The sequence below is a fragment of the Pseudophryne corroboree genome, chromosome 1 (genome assembly GCF_028390025.1).
Source record: "Pseudophryne corroboree isolate aPseCor3 chromosome 1, aPseCor3.hap2, whole genome shotgun sequence".
In the NCBI taxonomy this organism is placed as follows: Eukaryota; Metazoa; Chordata; class Amphibia; order Anura; family Myobatrachidae; genus Pseudophryne; species Pseudophryne corroboree.
The window spans coordinates 709,962,915-709,989,288 of NC_086444.1; the positions used below are offsets into that span (position 1 = coordinate 709,962,915).

Sequence of the window (26,374 nt, forward strand, 5' to 3'; positions counted from 1 at the left end):
GAGGTGCAATCCGAGTTTTCATCCGATTGTCCGATTGGGCGTTATCATTCCAGCAATGGAAGCCATGCATCGTTAAGGACGTAATTATGTCAACACCCTTTTCAACCTCATACGGGAGGTTTTAAAAAATTCAAATAATGCAGATTACCTATTTTCCACTTGCAGAATACCTATGTTAAATTTCAGCTTCCTAACATAACTGGAAGTAGGAAAATTAGTGATGAGTCAGTCAGTCAGTGAGGGCACACACACACACACACACACACACACACACACACACACACACACACACACACACACATACTAACAATAACCCTAGAAGGGAATCCCTCTCACCAGGACAAATCACCCAAAAAATAAAACAGTTAATATCAAACAATGATGTTTTATTCAATCAGCAATATAAAATATCATACAAAATTACAACTCCAATCACGTCCATATAGATGTCATAATACAATAGATGGCACAAATCTCCCCTCACCTTAACAAAAGGTGTGAGCTCTAGGTGGAGATAGTTGTTACAATGACACAATGGACACAAATTGGTGAACCCTACACGTTTCATCTCTATGACTTCATCAGGGGTGTATATCTTTTCTTTTGGGGTGAAAAAAAGAGGAATTGAAAATAACAAAGAGGAGTTAGATGATATTAAAAAAATGAATCCTCATTTAAAAACCGTATATGCTAAAAAAAGGTGCGTACCAATTAGAACTTAAGAAGGTTGTTAACAGCCATTTCTCAGATACAATTCAAGAGATTTAGCATAGGTTCTGAAAAGAGCAGGTCCTTATTATAAACCCAATATATAAATATATATATATATATATATATATATATATATATATATATATATATATATATATATATATATATATATATATATATATATATATATGGGTAATGGTTTAGAAACCAAAAGATACAATTATACGTACCATGTTAAAAAATCCATTAGGATAAAAAGGTCCCAAAGATGAATAATATACAGCATCTACAAATGCTCTAAAAAGATAATTCATCAAATTAATGGAGTCCGTCAATAAACTGTTTACACATAGGGTTCAATAAGAACAAAGTATAAACATATACATACCAAATATATATGAGAAATCCCATTTACTAGTGACCAAAAATCCCAAATGGAAAAAATGCACCTTTAAAAAACAGCAGACAACAAATATGTTTTTTTTTAATCAATTTACATAAGACTTCTGTTAAATAGCATAATTCCACTTATAAAACATATTTAGTGTTCATTAAATTATAATTTATTTAGCATAGTGCTTAAATATTGACCCATATATATTGTAAACAGTGATCAATACAACTATTTGATTAACAATAATTATTATAGCCTATTGGTATTATGACACATATAACCATATATGTATTTTTCCAAACAATATTAAATTTAATTGCAATACAGAGATGAACCATCATTACAATTTAACTGTGAACAAGATGGATAGATCAATCATACTTACAGACTCCAATATGTGCATGTGCATAGGTCACCAGTCAGAATAGAATGACTGAGAGACCCTCCTAGATTTAAATACATTCCTGGGTATGACATCACTTCCTGAATCACTCATATGAAAAAAGTGTATAAAAGTCCCATATGGGACAATGAAAATACCTCAAAGGCACTTAGATAATGTAAACCTATAAGTAGTTTTGAATACCACTTTGTAAAATGCACTACCTCAAGTTTTAAAGTGTCAGAATTGCTAAATTGTATAATGCTTCAGGATGTACTATCATAGTGTTTCCCTATGTGTTCCACCTGTATGCTGGAATGCATACAGGTGTGATGGATAGTTTTCCCGCACCACAGCACCGCTGAATCTTTAATCGGTGCTGTCTCTAATTGATTCCCATGTAGCTGCCCCGTCACTTTCTGTTTGCGTTCCACCTTCCCCGACTGTGGAACGCAATCCCGGAAGCGCGGCATCGTTAACTGCTCCTTCAGAGCTTCCCCTCTGATTGTCACGTCACTTCCTGTCTGCGCTCCACCTACTTCGGCTGTGGAACGCAAACCCGGAAGTGTGGAAGCACTAACTGGTCCTGTCGTATCGCCTATTTGATGTACACTGTAATTAACCTGATATAGAACAATTTCTATGTTGCTGACATTATCACTTATTGTATATATAATATTGTTTAAAAAGATTCAATTATTTAATGGAATTTGTGTATATGAAGTTTGTATATATACGTTATGTATTGTGTAATGTATGCATGTTTATATATAATGAGATAATGTAAATAAATATTTTATATATCATAATAAATTCATGATATTTAATTTATAGAGAAAAATAGAAAATATAAAAAAAGACAAAAAATTACCTTTAGGTCATGCATATATGAATATATGAATGTGTGATTGGCATATACTTTACTTGAATATATGAATGTGTGATTGGCAAAATATTTTTATACATACTTATGTGATTTTTTGAAACAATTAAATTATGTAAATATTAATTCCGATTATAAATCAATATGCAATTATTAACCCTAATATATATGTATAGTGTTGTTTCATAATAATGGAACCAATATGATCATAAGGCTGCCCATATTGTTCACAGCTTTACATCAAATTGCAAACATAAACAATATACATGATTTATACAAAAAATATATATAATATAAGATAACAAATACAATATTTCCATTTTTATTTACCAACCAATCACAGATACATGAACAGCAATTCATAGAACTGAAACAATATCAATGTTTTCATTTAAACCCTTTGGGAAGAGGCTATTCAAAGAATAAATACAGTATGACTCTTTCTTTGATAAAGTTAAATCCCTATCGCCACCCATTGGATTAGATGGTATATGCTCCAAAATAGTGAAACTCAAGGTTTTTACCTCACCATTATGTGTCTCCGCAAAATGGTGGGGTAAACTATGTGTTTTTAATTTGTGTTTGATATTTTTCAGGCGCTCCTGAATTCTCAATTTGACGCACCTTTTAGTTTTTCCCACATATGAGAGCTTATAACTGCAAGTGATTCTATGAAACACATAATTTGAATTACAGTTGACAGTCTCTTTCAAAGTATATGTACGCCCATTCTCCTGAATGAAAGTGAATTGTTTCCTATCCATATGCTTACAACAGATGCATTTTGTGCAGGGAAAACAACCCTTCCTCCCTATTATCATTTGATTCTCAGAGGTTTGGCTAGACTTGGATGGTCTTGGTTAACTTGGAGCTGTCACAACTGAGGGCCTGAGCTGACAGGAGGCAGCCTCAGTTGTAGGGGCTGAGATGTAACGGAACCTGGGAGGTTGTATCAAACCCCTAGACATGTAAGTAACATGTAGAATAACTGCCCGAAGGCGTGACCACGACAACCAGGATAAAAGTCAATGATGTTTATTATGACAAATTCCGTAACACAGCAGCAGTAAAGGAAACATAAAAGTCAACAGAGGATAAATACAATTCCTGGGTACTACAGGGTGGCAAGGGCCACAGGCACTGGTAGTGTGAGACAGTTCTTATAATCTTCTAGTTGGAAAGTCCTTACCAGGCCTGACTGTAGCAATGGAGAGAACCCAGGATCGTACCAGCTGATGTTCCAGGAAAGGCTGGGCTGCTGAAGGTAAAACGGCTGCTGTGGATACTGGCTGGAACCAGACTGTTGTTGGTACGGAGTGGATACTGGCTGGAACCAGTTAAATAATAAACGAACTTGAGAGCGATGAAATAATAATGAAGTTTGGAGTTTGAGAGCGGTGAAATAATAATACCGGTGGAGAGTGGTAAACTGCAGAAAAGGACACCGGCCCTTCAAGAGAAGCTATACACTGCTGGAAGCTGGGCTGGAAGCAGGTGATTGTTTGAGAGCAGTGAAATAATAATACCGGTGGAAAGTGGTAAACTGCAGAAAGGACACCGGCCCTTTAAGAGAAGCTATACACTGCTGGAAGCTGGGCTGGAAGCAGGTGATTGTTTGAGAGCGGTGAAATAATAATACCGGTGGAGAGTGGTAAACTGCAGAAAGGACACCGGCCCTTTAAGAGAAGCTGTACACTGCTGGAAGCTGGGCTGGAAGCAGGTGATTGTTGTAGCTGGAAACAGGTGAGTCCAGAATGGATCGGAGAGTCAGGCTACACCGCAGATGGAATGCTGGTGCGGGTCTCTATAGCAGAAGTCTGGAGACAGGAGCTGGAACCTGGAAGACAACCACAGGAGAGAGACAAACTGGAACTAGGTTAGACAACCAAAGCACTGACGCCTTCCTTGCTCAGGCACAGCATACTTATACCTGCAGCAAGGAAGGGGGTGGCTAGGCAATTATGCAAATCAACAATACAGACAGCAGATTGGTGGAAATAATCAGATGACAAAATCCAAGATGGCTGCGCCCATGCAGACACTTGGAGGGAAGTTTGGTTTGTAATCCATGTGAGAATTGAAACAGTAATGGCGACGCCGGCCACAGGAGACAGGAGACGCCAGACTGACAAGCGCACATTTAACCACGCGGGCACAGCGGAGGCCGCGGCTGATGAAATCACCACTCTGACATTCTGCATGTGGAAACTCAGGAACAGCGGAATCCGGTCCTGGAACGCTGAGCCAGCCTTAGGAGGCATCTGAAGGGTAAGTAATGGCGTCCAGATACCCGGATCGTGACAGCACCCCCCCTTTAGGAGTGGCCCCAGGACACTTCTTAGGCTTTAAAGGAAACTTTGCGTGGAAATTTCGGACCAAGGCAGGAGCATGGACGTCTGAGGCATTGGTCCAAGAGCGTTCTTCAGGACCATAGCCCTTCCAGTCAATGAGGTATTGTAACTGACCGTAACGGAAACGTGAGTCCAAAATCTTGGCCACCTCGTACTCGACTCCCCGTTGAGTCTGAACTTTGGGAGCTGGAGGAAGTGCGGAATGAAACCGATTCAGGATCAGCGGTTTCAACAAAGAAACATGAAATGTCCTGGGTATTTTCAAGAAGGATGGTAACTGTAACCTGTAGGCAACAGGATTGATGACTTGTTCAATCTTGAAGGGTCCGATGTAGCGAGGTGCAAATTTCATGCTGGGAACTCTCAACCTCAAATTCTTCGTGGACAGCCACACACGATCACCCACCTTGAGAGCAGGAACCGCTCTACGCTTCCTATCGGCAAACTTCTTATACCTGAATGAGGCTTTAAGCAGGGCTGCGCGGACGTTCCTCCAGTTATTTGAAAACTGACGCAAGGTGACATCCACTGCTGGAACAGAAGTTGCGGGAAGCGGTTGGAATTCTGGGACTTTAGGGTGGAATCCATAATTAATGAAGAATGGTGTAGAAGAAGATGAGGAATGTTATTGATTGTTGTGGCTGAACTCGGCCCAAGGAAGGAGTTGAACCCAGTCATCTTGAGAGGAAGACACATATATACGGAGGAAGGCCTCCAAGTCCTGATTCACCCTCTCGGTTTGACCATTGGTCTGAGGATGGTAAGCCGTGGAAAACTTTAACTTGACTTGGAGGGCTTGACACAAACTTCGCCAAAATTTGGCTACAAATTGTACTCCACGATCCGAGATGATCTCTTCAGGAAGACCGTGAAGTCGGAAGATCTCTTGTATAAACACTTGAGCCAACTTGGAAGCTGACGGAAGACCGGTGAGAGGGATGAAATGTGCCATCTTGGTGAACTGGTCAACTACCACCCAGATGGTATTAAACTTGTTGCAGATAGGTAGATCGGAAACAAAGTCCATCGACAAATGGGTCCAAGGTCGACGGGGAACAGATAATGGAACCAGTTGCCCCGCAGGCGACTGGCGGGAGACTTTGTGTTGGGCACACTTTGGGCAGGAGGCAATAAATTCCATAACGTCCTTCTTCAGAGTTGGCCACCAGTAGGACCTAGAAATAAATTCAAGGGTTTTCTGAATGCCTGTATGTCCAGCAAAACGGGAAGCATGGGCCCAATGCATGAGCTTCTTCCTTAGAACTGGCTTAACAAAACTTTTCCCTGGTGGAGGCGTAGAGTCCATCCCTACCGTGGAGAATGCCAACGGATTAATAATAGGATGCTTGTCTGCAGACTCTGACTCATTTTCTTGCTCCCATGAGCGGGAAAGGGCATCGACCTTACGATTCTGAGAACCCGGACAGAACTGGAGTTTAAAGTCAAACCTAGAGAAGAAAAGTGCCCATCTGGCCTGACGAGGATTCAGACATTGTGCGCCTTTGAGATATAAAAGATTTTTGTGGTCGGTAAGTATGGTGATTGAGTGGGAAGCTCCCTCCAACAGGTATCTCCACTCCTCCAGAGCGAGCTTGATGGCTAGCAACTCCTGATCGCCAATGGCATAGTTGCGCTCAGCTGGGGAGAACTTCCGGGAGAAGAAACTGCAAGGATGTAGATGTCCATCTTTGGCCCTCTGGGATAACACTGCTCCTACTCCAACGGAGGAGGCATCTACCTCTACGATAAAAGGAGAGTCGGTGTCGGGCTGTTTCAGAACTGGTGCAGAGATGAACCGTTGCTTCAGAAGGTGAAAGGCCTGTGTAGCTTCCTCGGACCACTTGGACGGATTAGCACCTTTCTTGGTTAATGCAGTGATAGGCGCCACAATGGTGGAAAAGTCTCGTATAAATTTTCTATAATAATTGGCGAACCCTAAGAACCTCTGGACCCCTTTGAGGCTTAAGGGTATAGGCCAATTCTGGATTGCTTGGAGTTTCTCAGGATCCATCTCTAGTCCGGAACCGGACACAATGTAACCTAGAAACGGAATGGTTTTAACTTCAAACACACACTTCTCCAATTTACAATAGAGGTGATTGACACGGAGACGGGAAAGAACCTCTTTTACCCAGAAACGATGATCTTCGAGATTATTAGCAAAGATGAGGATTTCGTCTAGATAAACCACGACATGGCGGTACAAGATGTCCCTGAAAATCTCATTCACTAAGTGCTGGAAGACTGCTGGAGCGTTGCTCAATCCGAAGGGCATGACGAGGTACTCATAATGTCCGTCACGGGTGTTAAAGGCGGTCTTCCACTCGTCACCCTCACGGATTCGGATGAGATTGTAGGCACCCCTCAAGTCCAGCTTTGTGAAAATAGTTGTACCACTAACTCTATCAAAGAGCTCGGTAATCAGGGGTAAAGGGTATCGGTTCTTGACGGTAATGTCGTTCAGACCTCTGTAGTCGATGCACGGACGCAGACCACCGTCTTTCTTCTTAACGAAGAAGATGCCTGCGCCGGCTGGAGAAGAAGATGGTCGGATGAAACCCTTCGCCAGGTTCTCTTTGATGTACTCTTCCATGGAGTGTGTCTCAGGCAGAGACAACGGATAAGTTCGACCTCGCGGTGGAACCTTCCCTGGAATGAGGTCGATTGGGCAGTCCCATTCTCTATGAGGAGGAAGGATATCAGCAGAGGCTTTACTGAACACGTCCGTGAAGTCTTGATATGGAGGAGGCGGAACATCAGATGACCTGGGGAAGGAAGAACAAACAGGAAGAACTTTGGCTAAACAAGTCTCAGTACAGGAGGGACCCCATGCCCGTATTTGCGTAGTCGTCCAGTCAATTGATGGGTTGTGGAGACGGAGCCATGGAAGGCCTAAAACCACTGGATGTGTGGCTCTTGGAATCACTAAAAAAGAAATATACTCAGAATGAAGAACTCCCACTCTCAGACGAACTGGAAGAGTCCTTAAGGAAATGACTGCGTCAAAAATCTTGCTGCCATCCACGGCAGTCAAAGAGATGGACGAGGACAGTCTCTCGGTGGGTAGGGACCACCGTTTAACATAAGCTTCGGTTATGAAATTCCCAGCTGCTCCGGAATCAAGGAGGGCAATGACGTTCCTGTAACGTTGAGCAATTTTGAGCGACACTGGGAGGTTACAGTCATGAGGAGATGGAGAGGAGATCATTACTCCTAGCCGGCCCTCTCCTTGGCGAGCTAGGATCTGGAGTTTCCCGGACGTTTGGGACAGGCATTGATAGTGTGCGACGGAGCTGCACAGTAGAGACAGAGAGACTCAGAGAGACGTCTTCGGCGCTCAGCGGGAGATAGACGGGAACGACTAATTTGCATAGGCTCATCCTTGGATGGAGATGGTTGACGAGGAGGAGGAGCAGAAGATTTAGGAGTAGATGATCTTCCTCGCTCGGTTGCTCTCTCTCTGAAACGTAGATCAACCTTCGTGCAAAGAGAAATTAGCTCATCCAACTTAGAGGGCAAGTCTCTGGTAGCTAACTCATCCTTGATGCGTTCTGATAAGCCATGCCAGAATGCAGCATACAGGGCCTCGTCGTTCCATGCCAGTTCGGATGCCAGGATTTTAAACTGTATAAGATACTGTCCCACAGTACGTGTTCCCTGGCGTAAACGGAGAATCTCAGATGAAGCAGATGTTATCCGGCCTGGCTCGTCGAAGATGCGCCTGAATGTAGCTACAAAGTCAGTATAGGAGGATAGCAGGGGATCAGACTTCTCCCATAAAGGTGATGCCCAGTCAAGGGCTGAGCCACTGAGAAGGGAGATGATATAGGCAATTTTGGTATGGTCACTGAAGAAATTGCCAGGTAGAAGCTCAAAGTGGATTTCACATTGATTGAGAAATCCCCTGCAGAACCTTGGAGATCCATCAAATTTTGCTGGCGTTGGAAGATGAAGATGTGGACTGGAAATGGGTAAGGTGGGTGGGGTTACAGCTGGTGTCACTGTAGTGGACGCACCGGACGTGCCAGGTCCACGGAGGATCGTTTGAATCCCATCCAGCCGTGTAGAGAGATCCTGGAGACAGCGGATGATGTGGCCCTGTGCAGCCTCCTGATGTTCAAGTCGGGCTGCCAGTTCTTGCATCGGCCTGGCCGCTTGATCCTGGTCTCCGGCTGGATTCATTAGGTCAGTGCTTACTGTCACAACTGAGGGCCTGAGCTGACAGGAGGCAGCCTCAGTTGTAGGGGCTGAGATGTAACGGAACCTGGGAGGTTGTATCAGACCCCTAGACATGTAAGTAACATGTAGAATAACTGCCCGAAGGCGTGACCACGACAACCAGGATAAAAGTCAATGATGTTTATTATGACAAATTCCGTAACACAGCAGCAGTAAAGGAAACATAAAAGTCAACAGAGGATAAATACAATTCCTGGGTACTACAGGGTGGCAAGGGCCACAGGCACTGGTAGTGTGAGACAGTTCTTATAATCTTCTAGTTGGAAAGTCCTTACCAGGCCTGACTGTAGCAATGGAGAGAACCCAGGATCGTACCAGCTGATGTTCCAGGAAAGGCTGGGCTGCTGAAGGTAAAACGGCTGCTGTGGATACTGGCTGGAACCAGACTGTTGTTGGTACGGAGTGGATACTGGCTGGAACCAGTTAAATAATAAACGAACTTGAGAGCGATGAAATAATAATGAAGTTTGGAGTTTGAGAGCGGTGAAATAATAATACCGGTGGAGAGTGGTAAACTGCAGAAAAGGACACCGGCCCTTTAAGAGAAGCTATACACTGCTGGAAGCAGGTGATTGTTTGAGAGCAGTGAAATAATAATACCGGTGGAGAGTGGTAAACTGCAGAAAGGACACCGGCCCTTTAAGAGAAACCTATACACTGCTGGAAGCTGGGCTGGAAGCAGGTGATTGTTTGAGAGCGGTGAAATAATAATACCGGCGGAGAGTGGTAAACTGCAGAAAGGACACCGGCCCTTTAAGAGAAGCTATACACTGCTGGAAGCTGGGCTGGAAGCAGGTGATTGTTTGAGAGCGGTGAAATAATAATACCGGTGGAGAGTGGTAAACTGCAGAAAGGACACCGGCCCTTTAAGAGAAGCTGTACACTGCTGGAAGCTGGGCTGGAAGCAGGTGATTGTTGTAGCTGGAAACAGGTGAGTCCAGAATGGATCGGAGAGTCAGGCTACACCGCAGATGGAATGCTGGTGCGGGTCTCTATAGCAGAAGTCTGGAGACAGGAGCTGGAACCTGGAAGACAACCACAGGAGAGAGACAAACTGGAACTAGGTTAGACAACCAAAGCACTGACGCCTTCCTTGCTCAGGCACAGCATACTTATACCTGCAGCAAGGAAGGGGGTGGCTAGGCAATTATGCAAATCAACAATACAGACAGCAGATTGGTGGAAATAATCAGATGACAAAATCCAAGATGGCTGCGCCCATGCAGACACTTGGAGGGAAGTTTGGTTTGTAATCCATGTGAGAATTGAAACAGTAATGGCGACGCCGGCCACAGGAGACAGGAGACGCCAGACTGACAAGCGCACATTTAACCACGCGGGCACAGCGGAGGCCGCGGCTGATGAAATCACCACTCTGACATTCTGCATGTGGAAACTCAGGAACAGCGGAATCCGGTCCTGGAACGCTGAGCCAGCCTTAGGAGGCATCTGAAGGGTAAGTAATGGCGTCCAGATACCCGGATCGTGACAGCACCCCCCCCTTTAGGAGTGGCCCCAGGACACTTCTTAGGCTTTAAAGGAAACTTTGCGTGGAAATTTCGGACCAAGGCAGGAGCATGGACGTCTGAGGCATTGGTCCAAGAGCGTTCTTCAGGACCATAGCCCTTCCAGTCAATGAGGTATTGTAACTGACCGTAACGGAAACGTGAGTCCAAAATCTTGGCCACCTCGTACTCGACTCCCCGTTGAGTCTGAACTTTGGGAGCTGGAGGAAGTGCGGAATGAAACCGATTCAGGATCAGCGGTTTCAACAAAGAAACATGAAATGTCCTGGGTATTTTCAAGAAGGATGGTAACTGTAACCTGTAGGCAACAGGATTGATGACTTGTTCAATCTTGAAGGGTCCGATGTAGCGAGGTGCAAATTTCATGCTGGGAACTCTCAACCTCAAATTCTTCGTGGACAGCCACACACGATCACCCACCTTGAGAGCAGGAACCGCTCTACGCTTCCTATCGGCAAACTTCTTATACCTGAATGAGGCTTTAAGCAGGGCTGCGCGGACGTTCCTCCAGTTATTTGAAAACTGACGCAAGATGACATCCACTGCTGGAACAGAAGTTGCGGGAAGCGGTTGGAATTCTGGGACTTTAGGGTGGAATCCATAATTAATGAAGAATGGTGTAGAAGAAGATGAGGAATGTTATTGATTGTTGTGGCTGAACTCGGCCCAAGGAAGGAGTTGAACCCAGTCATCTTGAGAGGAAGACACATATATACGGAGGAAGGCCTCCAAGTCCTGATTCACCCTCTCGGTTTGACCATTGGTCTGAGGATGGTAAGCCGTGGAAAACTTTAACTTGACTTGGAGGGCTTGACACAAACTTCGCCAAAATTTGGCTACAAATTGTACTCCACGATCCGAGATGATCTCTTCAGGAAGACCGTGAAGTCGGAAGATCTCTTGTATAAACACTTGAGCCAACTTGGAAGCTGACGGAAGACCGGTGAGAGGGATGAAATGTGCCATCTTGGTGAACCGGTCAACTACCACCCAGATGGTATTAAACTTGTTGCAGATAGGTAGATCGGAAACAAAGTCCATCGACAAATGGGTCCAAGGTCGACGGGGAACAGATAATGGAACCAGTTGCCCCGCAGGCGACTGGCGGGAGACTTTGTGTTGGGCACACTTTGGGCAGGAGGCAATAAATTCCATAACGTCCTTCTTCAGAGTTGGCCACCAGTAGGACCTAGAAATAAATTCAAGGGTTTTCTGAATGCCTGTATGTCCAGCAAAACGGGAAGCATGGGCCCAATGCATGAGCTTCTTCCTTAGAACTGGCTTAACAAAACTTTTCCCTGGTGGAGGCGTAGAGTCCATCCCTACCGTGGAGAATGCCAACGGATTAATAATAGGATGCTTGTCTGCAGACTCGGACTCATTTTCTTGCTCCCATGAGCGGGAAAGGGCATCGGCCTTACGATTCTGAGAACCCGGACAGAACTGGAGTTTAAAGTCAAACCTAGAGAAGAAAAGTGCCCATCTGGCCTGACGAGGATTCAGACATTGTGCGCCTTTGAGATATAAAAGATTTTTGTGGTCGGTAAGTATGGTGATTGAGTGGGAAGCTCCCTCCAACAGGTATCTCCACTCCTCCAGAGCGAGCTTGATGGCTAGCAACTCCTGATCGCCAATGGCATAGTTGCGCTCAGCTGGGGAGAACTTCCGGGAGAAGAAACTGCAAGGATGTAGATGTCCATCTTTGGCCCTCTGGGATAACACTGCTCCTACTCCAACGGAGGAGGCATCTACCTCTACGATAAAAGGAGAGTCGGTGTCGGGCTGTTTCAGAACTGGTGCAGAGATGAACCGTTGCTTCAGAAGGTGAAAGGCCTGTGTAGCTTCCTCGGACCACTTGGACGGATTAGCACCTTTCTTGGTTAATGCAGTGATAGGCGCCACAATGGTGGAAAAGTCTCGTATAAATTTTCTATAATAATTGGCGAACCCTAAGAACCTCTGGACCCCTTTGAGGCTTAAGGGTATAGGCCAATTCTGGATTGCTTGGAGTTTCTCAGGATCCATCTCTAGTCCGGAACCGGACACAATGTAACCTAGAAACGGAATGGTTTTAACTTCAAACACACACTTCTCCAATTTACAATAGAGGTGATTGACACGGAGACGGGAAAGAACCTCTTTTACCCAGAAACGATGATCTTCGAGATTATTAGCAAAGATGAGGATTTCGTCTAGATAAACCACGACATGGCGGTACAAGATGTCCCTGAAAATCTCATTCACTAAGTGCTGGAAGACTGCTGGAGCGTTGCTCAATCCGAAGGGCATGACGAGGTACTCATAATGTCCGTCACGGGTGTTAAAGGCGGTCTTCCACTCGTCACCCTCACGGATTCGGATGAGATTGTAGGCACCCCTCAAGTCCAGCTTTGTGAAAATAGTTGTACCACTAACTCTATCAAAGAGCTCGGTAATCAGGGGTAAAGGGTATCGGTTCTTGACGGTAATGTCGTTCAGACCTCTGTAGTCGATGCACGGACGCAGACCACCGTCTTTCTTCTTAACGAAGAAGATGCCTGCGCCGGCTGGAGAAGAAGATGGTCGGATGAAACCCTTCGCCAGGTTCTCTTTGATGTACTCTTCCATGAAGTGTGTCTCAGGCAGAGACAACGGATAAGTTCGACCTCGCGGTGGAACCTTCCCTGGAATGAGGTCGATTGGGCAGTCCCATTCTCTATGAGGAGGAAGGATATCAGCAGAGGCTTTACTGAACACGTCCGTGAAGTCTTGATATGGAGGAGGCGGAACATCAGATGACCTGGGGAAGGAAGAACAAACAGGAAGAACTTTGGCTAAACAAGTCTCAGTACAGGAGGGACCCCATGCCAGTATTTGCGTAGTCGTCCAGTCAATTGATGGGTTGTGGAGACGGAGCCATGGAAGGCCTAAAACCACTGGATGTGTGGCTCTTGGAATCACTAAAAAAGAAATATACTCAGAATGAAGAACTCCCACTCTCAGACGAACTGGAAGAGTCCTTAAGGAAATGACTGCGTCAAAAATCTTGCTGCCATCCACGGCAGTCAAAGAGATGGACGAGGACAGTCTCTCGGTGGGTAGGGACCACCGTTTAACATAAGCTTCGGTTATGAAATTCCCAGCTGCTCCGGAATCAAGGAGGGCAATGACGTTCCTGTAACGTTGAGCAATTTTGAGCGACACTGGGAGGTTACAGTCATGAGGAGATGGAGAGGAGATCATTACTCCTAGCCGGCCCTCTCCTTGGCGAGCTAGGATCTGGAGTTTCCCGGACGTTTGGGACAGGCATTGATAGTGTGCGACGGAGCTGCACAGTAGAGACAGAGAGACTCAGAGAGACGTCTTCGGCGCTCAGCGGGAGATAGACGGGAACGACTAATTTGCATAGGCTCATCCTTGGATGGAGATGGTTGACGAGGAGGAGGAGCAGAAGATTTAGGAGTAGATGATCTTCCTCGCTCGGTTGCTCTCTCTCTGAAACGTAGATCAACCTTCGTGCAAAGAGAAATTAGCTCATCCAACTTAGAGGGCAAGTCTCTGGTAGCTAACTCATCCTTGATGCGTTCTGATAAGCCATGCCAGAATGCAGCATACAGGGCCTCGTCGTTCCATGCCAGTTCGGATGCCAGGATTTTAAACTGTATAAGATACTGTCCCACAGTACGTGTTCCCTGGCGTAAACGGAGAATCTCAGATGAAGCAGATGTTATCCGGCCTGGCTCGTCGAAGATGCGCCTGAATGTAGCTACAAAGTCAGTATAGGAGGATAGCAGGGGATCAGACTTCTCCCATAAAGGTGATGCCCAGTCAAGGGCTGAGCCACTGAGAAGGGAGATGATATAGGCAATTTTGGTATGGTCACTGAAGAAATTGCCAGGTAGAAGCTCAAAGTGGATTTCACATTGATTGAGAAATCCCCTGCAGAACCTTGGAGATCCATCAAATTTTGCTGGCGTTGGAAGATGAAGATGTGGACTGGAAATGGGTAAGGTGGGTGGGGTTACAGCTGGTGTCACTGTAGTGGACGCACCGGACGTGCCAGGTCCACGGAGGATCGTTTGAATCCCATCCAGCCGTGTATAGAGATCCTGGAGACAGCGGATGATGTGGCCCTGTGCAGCCTCCTGATGTTCAAGTCGGGCTGCCAGTTCTTGCATCGGCCTGGCCGCTTGATCCTGGTCTCCGGCTGGATTCATTAGGTCAGTGCTTACTGTCACAACTGAGGGCCTGAGCTGACAGGAGGCAGCCTCAGTTGTAGGGGCTGAGATGTAACGGAACCTGGGAGGTTGTATCAGACCCCTAGACATGTAAGTAACATGTAGAATAACTGCCCGAAGGCGTGACCACGACAACCAGGATAAAAGTCAATGATGTTTATTATGACAAATTCCGTAACACAGCAGCAGTAAAGGAAACATAAAAGTCAACAGAGGATAAATACAATTCCTGGGTACTACAGGGTGGCAAGGGCCACAGGCACTGGTAGTGTGAGACAGTTCTTATAATCTTCTAGTTGGAAAGTCCTTACCAGGCCTGACTGTAGCAATGGAGAGAACCCAGGATCGTACCAGCTGATGTTCCAGGAAAGGCTGGGCTGCTGAAGGTAAAACGGCTGCTGTGGATACTGGCTGGAACCAGACTGTTGTTGGTACGGAGTGGATACTGGCTGGAACCAGTTAAATAATAAACGAACTTGAGAGCGATGAAATAATAATGAAGTTTGGAGTTTGAGAGCGGTGAAATAATAATACCGGTGGAGAGTGGTAAACTGCAGAAAAGGACACCGGCCCTTTAAGAGAAGCTATACACTGCTGGAAGCAGGTGATTGTTTGAGAGCAGTGAAATAATAATACCGGTGGAGAGTGGTAAACTGCAGAAAGGACACCGGCCCTTTAAGAGAAACCTATACACTGCTGGAAGCTGGGCTGGAAGCAGGTGATTGTTTGAGAGCGGTGAAATAATAATACCGGCGGAGAGTGGTAAACTGCAGAAAGGACACCGGCCCTTTAAGAGAAGCTATACACTGCTGGAAGCTGGGCTGGAAGCAGGTGATTGTTTGAGAGCGGTGAAATAATAATACCGGTGGAGAGTGGTAAACTGCAGAAAGGACACCGGCCCTTTAAGAGAAGCTGTACACTGCTGGAAGCTGGGCTGGAAGCAGGTGATTGTTGTAGCTGGAAACAGGTGAGTCCAGAATGGATCGGAGAGTCAGGCTACACCGCAGATGGAATGCTGGTGCGGGTCTCTATAGCAGAAGTCTGGAGACAGGAGCTGGAACCTGGAAGACAACCACAGGAGAGAGACAAACTGGAACTAGGTTAGACAACCAAAGCACTGACGCCTTCCTTGCTCAGGCACAGCATACTTATACCTGCAGCAAGGAAGGGGGTGGCTAGGCAATTATGCAAATCAACAATACAGACAGCAGATTGGTGGAAATAATCAGATGACAAAATCCAAGATGGCTGCGCCCATGCAGACACTTGGAGGGAAGTTTGGTTTGTAATCCATGTGAGAATTGAAACAGTAATGGCGACGCCGGCCACAGGAGACAGGAGACGCCAGACTGACAAGCGCACATTTAACCACGCGGGCACAGCGGAGGCCGCGGCTGATGAAATCACCACTCTGACATTCTGCATGTGGAAACTCAGGAACAGCGGAATCCGGTCCTGGAACGCTGAGCCAGCCTTAGGAGGCATCTGAAGGGTAAGTAATGGCGTCCAGATACCCGGATCGTGACAGCACCCCCCCCTTTAGGAGTGGCCCCAGGACACTTCTTAGGCTTTAAAGGAAACTTTGCGTGGAAATTTCGGACCAAGGCAGGAGCATGGACGTCTGAGGCATTGGTCCAAGAGCGTTCTTCAGGACCATAGCCCTTCCAGTCAATGAGGTATTGTAACTGACCGTAACGGAAACGTGAGTCCAAAATCTTGGCCACCTCGTACTCGACTCCCCGTTGAGTCTGAACTTTGGGAGCTGGAGGAAGTGCGGAATGAAACCGATTCAGGATCAGCGGTTTCAACAAAGAAACATGAAATGTCCTGGGTATTTTCAAGAAGGATGGTAACTGTAACCTGTAGGCAACAGGATTGATGACTTGTTCAATCTTGAAGGGTCCGATGTAGCGAGGTGCAAATTTCATGCTGGGAACTCTCAACCTCAAATTCTTCGTGGACAGCCACACACGATCACCCACCTTGAGAGCAGGAACCGCTCTACGCTTCCTATCGGCAAACTTCTTATACCTGAATGAGGCTTTAAGCAGGGCTGCGCGGACGTTCCTCCAGTTATTTGAAAACTGACGCAAGGTGACATCCACTGCTGGAACAGAAGTTGCGGGAAGCGGTTGGAATTCTGGGACTTTAGGGTGGAATCCATAATTAATGAAGAATGGTGTAGAAGAAGATGAGGAATGTTATTGATTGTTGTGGCTGAACTCGGCCCAAGGAAGGAGTTGAACCCAGTCATCTTGAGAGGAAGACACATATATACGGAGGAAGGCCTCCAAGTCCTGATTCACCCTCTCGGTTTGACCATTGGTCTGAGGATGGTAAGCCGTGGAAAACTTTAACTTGACTTGGAGGGCTTGACACAAACTTCGCCAAAATTTGGCTACAAATTGTACTCCACGATCCGAGATGATCTCTTCAGGAAGACCGTGAAGTCGGAAGATCTCTTGTATAAACACTTGAGCCAACTTGGAAGCTGACGGAAGACCGGTGAGAGGGATGAAATGTGCCATCTTGGTGAACCGGTCAACTACCACCCAGATGGTATTAAACTTGTTGCAGATAGGTAGATCGGAAACAAAGTCCATCGACAAATGGGTCCAAGGTCGACGGGGAACAGATAATGGAACCAGTTGCCCCGCAGGCGACTGGCGGGAGACTTTGTGTTGGGCACACTTTGGGCAGGAGGCAATAAATTCCATAACGTCCTTCTTCAGAGTTGGCCACCAGTAGGACCTAGAAATAAATTCAAGGGTTTTCTGAATGCCTGTATGTCCAGCAAAACGGGAAGCATGGGCCCAATGCATGAGCTTCTTCCTTAGAACTGGCTTAACAAAACTTTTCCCTGGTGGAGGCGTAGAGTCCATCCCTACCGTGGAGAATGCCAACGGATTAATAATAGGATGCTTGTCTGCAGACTCGGACTCATTTTCTTGCTCCCATGAGCGGGAAAGGGCATCGGCCTTACGATTCTGAGAACCCGGACAGAACTGGAGTTTAAAGTCAAACCTAGAGAAGAAAAGTGCCCATCTGGCCTGACGAGGATTCAGACATTGTGCGCCTTTGAGATATAAAAGATTTTTGTGGTCGGTAAGTATGGTGATTGAGTGGGAAGCTCCCTCCAACAGGTATCTCCACTCCTCCAGAGCGAGCTTGATGGCTAGCAACTCCTGATCGCCAATGGCATAGTTGCGCTCAGCTGGGGAGAACTTCCGGGAGAAGAAACTGCAAGGATGTAGATGTCCATCTTTGGCCCTCTGGGATAACACTGCTCCTACTCCAACGGAGGAGGCATCTACCTCTACGATAAAAGGAGAGTCGGTGTCGGGCTGTTTCAGAACTGGTGCAGAGATGAACCGTTGCTTCAGAAGGTGAAAGGCCTGTGTAGCTTCCTCGGACCACTTGGACGGATTAGCACCTTTCTTGGTTAATGCAGTGATAGGCGCCACAATGGTGGAAAAGTCTCGTATAAATTTTCTATAATAATTGGCGAACCCTAAGAACCTCTGGACCCCTTTGAGGCTTAAGGGTATAGGCCAATTCTGGATTGCTTGGAGTTTCTCAGGATCCATCTCTAGTCCGGAACCGGACACAATGTAACCTAGAAACGGAATGGTTTTAACTTCAAACACACACTTCTCCAATTTACAATAGAGGTGATTGACACGGAGACGGGAAAGAACCTCTTTTACCCAGAAACGATGATCTTCGAGATTATTAGCAAAGATGAGGATTTCGTCTAGATAAACCACGACATGGCGGTACAAGATGTCCCTGAAAATCTCATTCACTAAGTGCTGGAAGACTGCTGGAGCGTTGCTCAATCCGAAGGGCATGACGAGGTACTCATAATGTCCGTCACGGGTGTTAAAGGCGGTCTTCCACTCGTCACCCTCACGGATTCGGATGAGATTGTAGGCACCCCTCAAGTCCAGCTTTGTGAAAATAGTTGTACCACTAACTCTATCAAAGAGCTCGGTAATCAGGGGTAAAGGGTATCGGTTCTTGACGGTAATGTCGTTCAGACCTCTGTAGTCGATGCACGGACGCAGACCACCGTCTTTCTTCTTAACGAAGAAGATGCCTGCGCCGGCTGGAGAAGAAGATGGTCGGATGAAACCCTTCGCCAGGTTCTCTTTGATGTACTCTTCCATGAAGTGTGTCTCAGGCAGAGACAACGGATAAGTTCGACCTCGCGGTGGAACCTTCCCTGGAATGAGGTCGATTGGGCAGTCCCATTCTCTATGAGGAGGAAGGATATCAGCAGAGGCTTTACTGAACACGTCCGTGAAGTCTTGATATGGAGGAGGCGGAACATCAGATGACCTGGGGAAGGAAGAACAAACAGGAAGAACTTTGGCTAAACAAGTCTCAGTACAGGAGGGACCCCATGCCAGTATTTGCGTAGTCGTCCAGTCAATTGATGGGTTGTGGAGACGGAGCCATGGAAGGCCTAAAACCACTGGATGTGTGGCTCTTGGAATCACTAAAAAAGAAATATACTCAGAATGAAGAACTCCCACTCTCAGACGAACTGGAAGAGTCCTTAAGGAAATGACTGCGTCAAAAATCTTGCTGCCATCCACGGCAGTCAAAGAGATGGACGAGGACAGTCTCTCGGTGGGTAGGGACCACCGTTTAACATAAGCTTCGGTTATGAAATTCCCAGCTGCTCCGGAATCAAGGAGGGCAATGACGTTCCTGTAACGTTGAGCAATTTTGAGCGACACTGGGAGGTTACAGTCATGAGGAGATGGAGAGGAGATCATTACTCCTAGCCGGCCCTCTCCTTGGCGAGCTAGGATCTGGAGTTTCCCGGACGTTTGGGACAGGCATTGATAGTGTGCGACGGAGCTGCACAGTAGAGACAGAGAGACTCAGAGAGACGTCTTCGGCGCTCAGCGGGAGATAGACGGGAACGACTAATTTGCATAGGCTCATCCTTGGATGGAGATGGTTGACGAGGAGGAGGAGCAGAAGATTTAGGAGTAGATGATCTTCCTCGCTCGGTTGCTCTCTCTCTGAAACGTAGATCAACCTTCGTGCAAAGAGAAATTAGCTCATCCAACTTAGAGGGCAAGTCTCTGGTAGCTAACTCATCCTTGATGCGTTCTGATAAGCCATGCCAGAATGCAGCATACAGGGCCTCGTCGTTCCATGCCAGTTCGGATGCCAGGATTTTAAACTGTATAAGATACTGTCCCACAGTACGTGTTCCCTGGCGTAAACGGAGAATCTCAGATGAAGCAGATGTTATCCGGCCTGGCTCGTCGAAGATGCGCCTGAATGTAGCTACAAAGTCAGTATAGGAGGATAGCAGGGGATCAGACTTCTCCCATAAAGGTGATGCCCAGTCAAGGGCTGAGCCACTGAGAAGGGAGATGATATAGGCAATTTTGGTATGGTCACTGAAGAAATTGCCAGGTAGAAGCTCAAAGTGGATTTCACATTGATTGAGAAATCCCCTGCAGAACCTTGGAGATCCATCAAATTTTGCTGGCGTTGGAAGATGAAGATGTGGACTGGAAATGGGTAAGGTGGGTGGGGTTACAGCTGGTGTCACTGTAGTGGACGCACCGGACGTGCCAGGTCCACGGAGGATCGTTTGAATCCCATCCAGCCGTGTATAGAGATCCTGGAGACAGCGGATGATGTGGCCCTGTGCAGCCTCCTGATGTTCAAGTCGGGCTGCCAGTTCTTGCATCGGCCTGGCCGCTTGATCCTGGTCTCCGGCTGGATTCATTAGGTCAGTGCTTACTGTCACAACTGAGGGCCTGAGCTGACAGGAGGCAGCCTCAGTTGTAGGGGCTGAGATGTAACGGAACCTGGGAGGTTGTATCAGACCCCTAGACATGTAAGTAACATGTAGAATAACTGCCCGAAGGCGTGACCACGACAACCAGGATAAAAGTCAATGATGTTTATTATGACAAATTCCGTAACACAGCAGCAGTAAAGGAAACATAAAAGTCAACAGAGGATAAATACAATTCCTGGGTACTACAGGGTGGCAAGGGCCACAGGCACTGGTAGTGTGAGACAGTTCTTATAATCTTCTAGTTGGAAAGTCCTTACCAGGCCTGACTGTAGCAATGGAGAGAACCCAGGATCGTACCAGCTGATGTTCCAGGAAAGGCTGGGCTGCTGAAGGTAAAACGGCTGCTGTGGATACTGGCTGGAACCAGACTGTTGTTGGTACGGAGTGGATACTGGCTGGAACCAGTTAAATAATAAACGAACTTGAGAGCGATGAAATAATAATGAAGTTTGGAGTTTGAGAGCGGTGAAATAATAATACCGGTGGAGAGTGGTAAACTGCAGAAAAGGACACCGGCCCTTTAAGAGAAGCTATACACTGCTGGAAGCAGGTGATTGTTTGAGAGCAGTGAAATAATAATACCGGTGGAGAGTGGTAAACTGCAGAAAGGACACCGGCCCTTTAAGAGAAACCTATACACTGCTGGAAGCTGGGCTGGAAGCAGGTGATTGTTTGAGAGCGGTGAAATAATAATACCGGCGGAGAGTGGTAAACTGCAGAAAGGACACCGGCCCTTTAAGAGAAGCTATACACTGCTGGAAGCTGGGCTGGAAGCAGGTGATTGTTTGAGAGCGGTGAAATAATAATACCGGTGGAGAGTGGTAAACTGCAGAAAGGACACCGGCCCTTTAAGAGAAGCTGTACACTGCTGGAAGCTGGGCTGGAAGCAGGTGATTGTTGTAGCTGGAAACAGGTGAGTCCAGAATGGATCGGAGAGTCAGGCTACACCGCAGATGGAATGCTGGTGCGGGTCTCTATAGCAGAAGTCTGGAGACAGGAGCTGGAACCTGGAAGACAACCACAGGAGAGAGACAAACTGGAACTAGGTTAGATAACCAAAGCACTGACGCCTTCCTTGCTCAGGCACAGCATACTTATACCTGCAGCAAGGAAGGGGGTGGCTAGGCAATTATGCAAATCAACAATACAGACAGCAGATTGGTGGAAATAATCAGATGACAAAATCCAAGATGGCTGCGCCCATGCAGACACTTGGAGGGAAGTTTGGTTTGTAATCCATGTGAGAATTGAAACAGTAATGGCGACGCCGGCCACAGAAGACAGGAGACGCCAGACTGACAAGCGCACATTTAACCACGCGGGCACAGCGGAGGCCGCGGCTGATGAAATCACCACTCTGACATTCTGCATGTGGAAACTCAGGAACAGCGGAATCCGGTCCTGGAACGCTGAGCCAGCCTTAGGAGGCATCTGAAGGGTAAGTAATGGCGTCCAGATACCCGGATCGTGACAGGAGCTAGAATGTTCTTGACATTTTTAGCCTTTTCGAAAACTAATACTGGTTTAGAAGGTAAACTAGATCCTAAAATGGGATCCCTCATCAATGTATTCCAATGTTTTTGTAGAATTTTTAGAACTGAAAAATTGTCACAATTAAATTGTGTGACAAATGGTCGTGTGGTAAATTTTTTAGGTTTTCTCGTGCCAACCGGTTTAGTCAGTAGATCAGTTCTACTGCAATTTGAAGCCTTGGTAATAACTTCTTTAATCTTATCTGGTTCGTAACCTCTCTCAAAAAACGGTCCCTTAATACTTCAGTTTGAATATGAAAATCCTCTATTGTACTGCAATTTCTTCGCAGCCTTAAGAATTGGGAGTATGGGACACTGTTGATCCAAACGAGATAGTGGCAGCTAGTGGACGGGATGAAACTATTAGCGTCGTCCTCCTTAAAAAAGGTCATAGTTTTGACCTCCGAGGTTTGGCTTTCCAATTTCAGATCTCATAGAACTATGAGTCTTAAATGTGACTTTGAGATTAAATTCATTTCTGTGGATATAATCCATATATTGGTTGATGCTCAAATCATCACCACGCCAAATGAAAATTAAATCATCAATATACCTATGGTAAAACTGTTTATGTTCAAGTTCCCGAGGGGTGCCATATACAAATTGGCACTCCCATTCCCCCATCAGCAGGTTCGCATACGATGGGGCAAACTTAATCCCCATCATAGTCCCCTGCTGTTGGAGAAAAAAAACATAAAACTGAAAATAATTATGTTGTCAAATATATTGAATGCTACTGATAATGAAAGAAATTTCTTGATTAGAGATATCAGGATCTGAAGATAATACTTCATGGATGGCTTTCAATCCATTCTTATGAGGTATGGAAGAATAAAGTGCTTGTACGTCTATTGTCAACCATTTGTCATCCTCAGACCACACATAATCCTGTAGTTCCACTAGCAAACTTGATGAATCCCTCAAGTATGAACGTTGTTTTGATACATAAGGTTGAAGTTTTAAATCGATATAGTGGGAAAGATTTGCAGCCAGGGAATCAATCCCCGCTATGATGGGTCTCACTGGAGGGCATGTCCGATTTTTATACACTTTAGGGAGATGATAAAACAATGGGATAACTGGATTTTTAACAAAAAGGTAACTTAGTTCTTGTTCATAGATGATAACCTGTTTTCTAGCATCATATAGCAAGGCTCTTAATTCATCTTGAAAAACTAGAGTAGGGTCATTACTAAGTTTCATATAAGTGATAGGGTCATCCAAAATTTTATGTGCCCCATGCCAATAGTTTTCCCTATCCATCACTACCACCGCTCCCCCTTTATCGTCGTTTTTGATAATGAGGTTCTCATCCTTTCTGAGTTCACTCAATGCTTTTTTGTCCTGAATATTAAGGTTGGTGTTATAATTGTTTGTAGAATGTTTACATTTTCTGAAGTCTTCTTTGATGCTTTTAGAGAAAATTTCTAGGCGACTACCTCTCGATTCGACTGGATAAAACTTAGATGGTGGTACAACCAATGGTTGCTTCTTTTCACTATCTGCTACATTTATAGATGGATTCTTAAGGAAATTACATTGAACCGTTAGGTTTCTGACGTACTTATTCAAATCAATAAATAGGTCAAACTTATTGGCTTTCTGATCGGGGGAGAATTTCAAACCTTTATTTAAAATCAAGACCTGTGAGTTGGAAAGTTCTCTACTTGAGAGGTTGATGATGTTGGTCTTTGATTGTCCTCTCTTGCCTCGTCTCCTTATAAGCCTCTCTTTTTTCCTTGTGTGGAGTTGACATTCCCAACTTCTTCTAAAAAATGGTTCTGTCTTAGTCTGTAAGGTGAAGGGGACCTTAAGGGACAAAATCTATTTTGATCTTGAAATGAAGGGAGCCTATCTCTACATCTACCTTGATGGGACCGATAGCTGACTTGTTGCCAGCCCATTTTGTCTGAATTTTTAGAATATCTGTGTCTCCCAGATTGCTTATAAGGATATGGTTTATCTACTGTCTCATAGATATACTCACATCTATAGTTTTGTAGGCTTTCATTTCTATGAGATACTGTATTCGACCAATTGAAGATACGACCATTCATATAGTCATCCCTATCTCTCGAGAATTTATTTTTTTTAATTGATAATTTCATCTTCCACATTATTTAACTTATTTTGAAGGTTAAGTACATCTCTCTCAAACTCTTCATTACTTTCAAATTTAGTAATACAGGGTAGTGGATTCTAATTTCTCTAACTCCTCCTCCAATTTCTTTAGTTCTTTCTTCCGTTCGGAACAAGTAGTTCCATAAGTTAAATGGTCATCCATTCAGGTTTGCATTCCAATTTTTCATGAAAGATTAATTCTGATTCCCATACATAGGTTCTTTTATAATTCTCAATCCTCTAGGTACTCTACCCAGTTCAACATATTTCTCTAAGGTAACTACATCATACCAGCCTCTAAGTTCTTTTATGGCTAGTTTCTCAATGGAATTCAGATAGGAATAATGATCTATATCATCCACAATATCATCAGTTGTATCTACCTCATCAGTGAAGATATGTTTACATTTTTGTGATCTATCTGATCTATTTTTAAAATAAGGCATGACAGCAACAACAAGAGTAACTAACAGAAATAAAAACAGACAAAAAATAAATACCCTTGAGTTTGCGCTGGAAAGCAGCACTATGGATAGGACCCCTGTTAGTCAGGACCTAGAACAAATACATAATGAAAAAAGGTATCCCAGTGCGCTGACACATAATACTGTAAATTCAGTGAGCGGTGGAATTAAGGGTAGATCCACCTCTAGAGATTAATCCCATATTCAATGTGTTAGAGGTCTTTCTCTGATATGTAGCACCCTAGAAGGGAATCCCTATCACCAGGACAAATCACCCAAAAAATAAAACTGTTAATATCAAACAATGATGTTTTATTTGATCAGCAATATAAAATATCATATAAAATTACAACTCCAATCAGATCCATATAGACGTCATAATACAGTAGATGGCACAAATCTCCCCTCACCTTAACAAAAGGTGTGAGCTCTTGGTGGAGATAGTTGTTACAATGATACAATGGACACAAATAGGTGAACCCTACGCGTTTCATCTCTATGACTTCATCAGGGGCGCAAATCTTTGTTTTTTTGGGTGAAAAAAAGAGTAATTGAAAAGAACAAAGAGGATCTACTGACTAAACCGGTTGGCACAAGAAAACTTAAAAAATGTACCACCAGACCATTTGTCACACAATTTAATCGTGACAATTTTTCAGTTCGAAAAATTCTACAGAAACATTGGAATACATTGATGAGGGATCCCATTTTAGGATCTAGTTTACCTTCTAAACCAGTAATAGTTTTCAAAAAGGCTAAAAATTTAAAGAACATTCTAGCTCCTAGTTAACCAAGACCATCCAAATCTTGCCAAACCTCTGAGAATCAAATGATAATAGGGAGGAAGGGTTGTTTTCCCTGCACAAAACGCATCTGTTGTAAGCATATGGATAGGAAACAATTCACTTTCATTCAGGAAATGGGCGTACATATACTTTGAAAGAGACTGTCAACTGTAATTCAAATTATGTGATTTATAGAATCACTTGCAGTTGTAAGCTCTCATATGTGGGAAAAACTAAAAGGTGTGTCAAATTGAGAATTCAGGAGCACCTGCATAATATCAAACACAAATTAAAAACACATAGTTTACCCCGCCATTTTGCGGAGGCACATAATGGGGAGGTAAAATCCTTGAGTTTCACTATTTTGGAGTATATACCATCTAATCCAAGCGGTGGCGATAGGGATTTAACTTTCTTTATCAAAGAAAGAGTCATACTGGATTTATTCTTTGAATACCCTCTTTCCACAGGGTTTAAATGAAAAGATTGATATTGTTTAATTTCTATGAATTGCTGTTCATGTATCTGTGATTAGTTGTTAAATAAAAATGGAAATATTGTATTTGTTATCTTATATATTTTTTTTGTATAAATCATGTATATTGTTTATAATAAACAGAAGAGCGATCTTCAAGGGCTGCTATATAAGATTCTGATCCGTATGTTTTCGTGATCCTCAAAGAGAAAACATAATACAAGATACGTCCATTAACGGATTTCAAAGCTTTCTATAGATCCTGAATTTTGTCACTGGAAACTGACCTGTATTAAAAAAGATGTGTTCCCATAAAGGTTTATTTGAAACTCCATATATCTGAATAGTGTAACATCAAGCTTATAACATATGGCCCATCTGAACATAGCCTACCTTTATAATAAGCCCTATGTGCACTAAAAGGTATCTTTGGGTTCTTGCTTGTGTATGGACCTCCTAAA

General features: G+C 44.7%; 1 long non-coding RNA gene across 1 annotated transcript; it reads right to left on the minus strand.

The window, feature by feature from the left end:
• Window positions 1–365: 365 nt before the first annotated feature.
• On the minus strand, window positions 366–1,901 carry LOC134936824 (uncharacterized). Its single transcript, XR_010180559.1, has 4 exons — window positions 1,491–1,901; window positions 1,100–1,160; window positions 942–1,008; window positions 366–600 (listed from the first exon to the last, which is right to left on the minus strand). It is a non-coding gene; the product is annotated as an uncharacterized LOC134936824 (long non-coding RNA).
• Between the last annotated feature and the right edge of the window lie 24,473 nt (window positions 1,902–26,374).